Here is a 4,679-nt window from a genome sequence, read left to right as displayed (position 1 = left end):
ACCTTTGTCTAGGTGGTGCCTATGTTCTGTGTATTCTGACAACCTCTTCCGCTCATGAAGACTTGCATGTTCTGGAGATTTGGAGATGCTTGCCTCCATAAATGGAGGCTAGCCATTGGAACAGAGATGCATCACTCATTCCCCGAGCAGATTCGTGGGCGTTCCGGCGATTTTTACTCATCCCGCCCCTTTAACAACGTCATTGCGGCGGTGGGCGTTGTTTTTATTTTTTTGGGGCAAGTCATGTTTTTGTCATTCCTTACATGTCTGTGCCGGGATGGACGTGTCCGCTCTCCCCCGCAGCCCCGCAACACCCCCTGACGGTTTTTTAATGAGACTGTGGAGAGATCCGTAAAAGAAACAATTAGCCGAAGAGGAGGGGAGTGAGGTGCAGTACCTCTGAAGACAATACAAAATATTTTTCGGAAAAACTAAGTTACAGCTGGCGGCTTCTAGCTTAGTCGCTGTGGGGGAACTAACATCGTGCGCATGTCTTTCCGTTTCAAGCCGCTGTTTCTGTGCCTGCAGTCTATAGTCATGTCGGGCTTCGACCAGCCGGGGGTATATTTCAGCGACAGCTTGGGGGGCCTGGGTGGCGATTCCCAGGGAGGGGCCGGCGACGAGGCGACGGCTCGTCGAAGCCATGTGAAGCGTTGGCTCAAGGACTTTCTCCGGCAGTACCGTGAGGGCAGCAACCGTGGAGGATTAAGCTTCAAATACCGAGATGAGCTCAAACGGCACTATAACCTGGGAGAGTTCTGGAATGAGGTGGAGATGGAGGACCTGGCAAGCTTTGACGAAGACCTGGCTGACTACCTATACAAGCAGCCCACGGAACACCTGCAGCTGTTTGAAGAAGCGGCACAAGAAGTGGCTGACAAGGTGACCCGTCCTCATCCTTCGGGGGAAGAGACTCTGCAGGAGATCCAGGTGATGCTCAAGTCTGATGCTAACCCTGCAAACATCCGCATTCTGAAGTCGCAGCAGATGTCGCATCTAGTGAAGATACCTGGTATCGTTATTGCGGCCACTGCTGTCTGTGCGAAGGCTACCAAGATGTCCATCCAGTGCCGCAGCTGCCGGAAGCGGTACAAAAGGGGGTGGTGATGGACGGAGCATCTGAACCAATCAAACACTCACACCCACTCAAAAGATCTGGGTTTGATCCATCACCGTTCTTTAGCCCACTCTGCCACCCCAGTTCAGACATGGCTATATGCAAATCAGTCTGACCCTGTGCCTCATGGGAACAGTCCAGCCCGAACTGCCAAGCCATGCCTTCCCTGGACCGGAAACAAGCTTCCGAGGACCGGTTTCTGGCATTACAGCCGTCTTCAGCCCGGCTAGCTTGAATCCAGTGGCAAAGTGAGCAAGGGACTCACGTCTGAGCATACCCTGCCACACTTATGGCGGCCAAAAGCGGTACAAAAGGGGGTGGTGATGGACGGAGCATCTGAACCAATCAAACACTCACACCCACTAAAGATCTGGGTTTAATCCATCACCGTTCTTTAGCCCACTCTGCCACCCCAGTTCAGACATGGCTATATGCAAATCAGTCTGACCCTGTGCCTCATGGACACAGTCCAGCCCGAACTGCCAAGCAATGCCTTCCCTGGACCGGAAACAAGCTTCCGACGACCGGTTTCTGGCATTACAGCTGTCTTCAGCCCGACTTGCTTGAATCCAGTGACTGGGTGTGAGTGTTTGATTGATTCAGATGCTCCGTCCATCACCACCCCCTTTTGTACCGCTTTTGGCCGCCATAAGTGTGGCAGAGTATGCTCAGACGTGAGTCCCTTGCTCACTTTGCCACTGGATTCAAGCAAGCCGGGCTGAAGACGGCTGTAATGCCAGAAACCGGTCCTCGGAAGCTTGTTTCCGGTCCAGGGAAGACATGGCTTGGCAGTTCGGGCTGGACTGTTCCCATGAGGCACAGGGTCAGACTGATTTGCATATAGCCATGTCTGAACTGGGGTGGCAGAGTGGGCTAAAGAACGGTGATGGATTAAACCCAGATCTTTTGACTGGGTGTGAGTGTTTGATTGATTCAGATGCTCCGTCCATCACCACCCCCTTTTGTACCGCTTTTGGCCGCCATAAGTGTGGCAGGGTATGCTCAGACGTGAGTCCCTTGCTCACTTTGCCACTGGATTCAAGCAAGCAGGGCTGAAGACGGCTGGAATGCCAGAAACCGGTCCTCAGAAGCTTGTTTCCGGTCCAGGGAAGACATGGCTTGGCAGTTCGGGCTGGACTGTTCCCATGAGGCACAGGGTCAGACTGATTTGCATATAGCCATGTCTGAACTGGGGTGGCAGAGTGGGCTAAAGAACGGTGATGGATTAAACCCAGATCTTTTGACTGGGTGTGAGTGTTTGATTGATTCAGATGCTCCGTCCATCACCACCCCCTTTTGTACCGCTTTTGGCCGCCATAAGTGTGGCAGGGTATGCTCAGACGTGAGTCCCTTGCTCACTTTGCCACTGGATTCAAGCAAGCCGGGCTGAAGACGGCTGGAATGCCAGAAACCGGTCCTCGGAAGCTTGTTTTCGGTCCAGGGAAGACATGGCTTGGCAGTTCGGGCTGGACTGTTCCCATGAGGCACAGGGTCAGACTGATTTGCATATAGCCATGTCTGAACTGGGGTGGCAGAGTGGGCTAAAGAACGGTGATGGATTAAACCCAGATCTTTTGACTGGGTGTGAGTGTTTGATTGATTCAGATGCTCCGTCCATCACCACCCCCTTTTGTACAGCTGCCGGAACGTCATCAATAACATCGTGGTGCGGCCGGGGCTTGAGGGATATGCCATGCCGCGCAAGTGCAACACGGAGCAAGCCGGGCGTCCCAAGTGCCCCCTCGATCCTTACTTCATAGTCCCGGACAAGTGCAAGTGCGTGGACTTTCAGACACTGAAGCTGCAGGAGTCGCCAGATGCTGTGCCTCACGGAGAGATGCCCCGCCACATGCAGCTCTACTGCGATAGGTATCTCTGTGACAAAGTGGTTCCAGGCAATCGGGTGACCATCATGGGCATATACTCCATCAAGAAGTCTGGCATGACTTCGAGCAAAGGGCGTGACCAAGTTGGCGTGGGCATTCGCAGCTCCTATATCCGTGTGGTTGGCATCCAGGTGGACACAGATGGAACAGGCCGCTGCGCTGTAGGTGCCGTGACCCCACAGGAGGAGGAAGAGTTCCGCCAACTGTCCTCCCGGCCAGATATCTACGAGACCGTTGCCAAGAGCATAGCTCCTTCCATTTACGGCAGCGCAGACATCAAGAAGGCCATTGCCTGCCTCCTGTTTGGAGGCTCCCGGAAGAGACTCCCTGATGGGCTTACCCGCCGTGGTGACATCAACCTGCTGATGCTGGGGGACCCTGGTACGTAAAGTCACAGTTGCTGAAGTTTGTGGGGCGCTGTTCGCCTATTGGGGTGTACACCTCTGGGAAAGGTAGCAGTGCTGCTGGTTTAACAGCTTCTGTGATGCGTGACCCGGTGACACAGAACTTTATCATGGAGGTTGGTGCCATGGTTCTGGCAGACGGAGGAGTTGTGTGTATCGACGAGTTTGACAAGATGAGGGAGGATGACCGCGTGGCCATTCACGAAGCCATGGAGCAGCAGACCATCTCTATTGCAAAGGCTGGCATCACTACCACCCTGAATTCACGTTGCTCGGTTCTGGCTGCTGCCAACTCTGTGTATGGGCGCTGGGATGACACAAAGGGTGAGGAGAATATAGACTTCATGCCCACCATCTTGTCTCGATTCGACATGATCTTCATAGTAAAGGACGAGCCCAACGAACAACGGGATATGACCCTGGCCAAGCACGTCATGAATGTGCATCTGAGCGCCTTGACCCAGGCCCATGCTGAGGAGGGAGAGATAGAGCTCAACGTGCTCAAGAAGTACATTGCGTACTGCCGAGGGCGTTGTGGACCCCGACTTTCTGCTGCAGCAGCGGAGAAGCTGAAGAACCGGTACATCCTGATGCGAAGTGAGGCCCGGGAACATGAGCGGGAGAGTGACCGGCGATCCAGCATCCCCATAACTGTCAGGCAACTGGAGGCTATTGTACGGATCTCCGAGTCTCTCAGCAAAATGCGTCTGCAGCCCTTTGCTACAGAGACTGATGTCGACGAGGCACTGAGACTGTTCCAGGTTTCCACGCTGGATGCTGCCATGTCTGGCAGCCTCTCTGGTGCTGAAGGCTTCACCACAGTGGAAGACCAGGAGATGCTGTCTCGGATCGAGAAGCAGGTGAAGCGGCGGTTTGCTATTGGCTCGCAGGTGTCTGAGCACAGCATTGTTCAGGACTTCATCAAACAGAAATACCCTTGAGCATGCAATTTACAAAGTGCTGCAGCTGATGATGCGACGAGGGGAGATTCAGCATCGCATGCAGCGCAAGGTCATGTACCGTATCAAGTGACCTTACAAACACTCAGCCTTTGAAAGAACGGACTTGGCATATAGACTTCTGGCTGCAGGGTCTACTGACATTTCTGAGCTTCAAGTAGACTCACTTGTGAAAGGCTGCCCTGACGAACGCTTTCTCACTATTGCTTGTTAAATCAACTCATAAACTGCACCTATCCAGGGTTACTATTCAGGCTTGGTTAGATTAGCCCAGGAAGTGATGGTTACACATTTTCGAAATACTGGGTGTATT

At 53.4% G+C, this 4,679-nt stretch overlaps 1 pseudogene; it reads left to right on the top strand.

Annotated features, from left to right (window-relative positions):
- Window positions 1–504: 504 nt before the first annotated feature.
- LOC144767093 (DNA replication licensing factor mcm5-like) lies at window positions 505–4,439 on the top strand (annotated as a pseudogene).
- The last annotated feature ends 240 nt before the right edge of the window (window positions 4,440–4,679 follow it).

This window comes from Lissotriton helveticus, chromosome 7, assembly GCF_964261635.1.
Source record: "Lissotriton helveticus chromosome 7, aLisHel1.1, whole genome shotgun sequence".
Lineage (NCBI taxonomy): Eukaryota > Metazoa > Chordata > Amphibia > Caudata > Salamandridae > Lissotriton > Lissotriton helveticus.
This window is presented reverse-complemented; position numbering and strand designations above follow the sequence as displayed.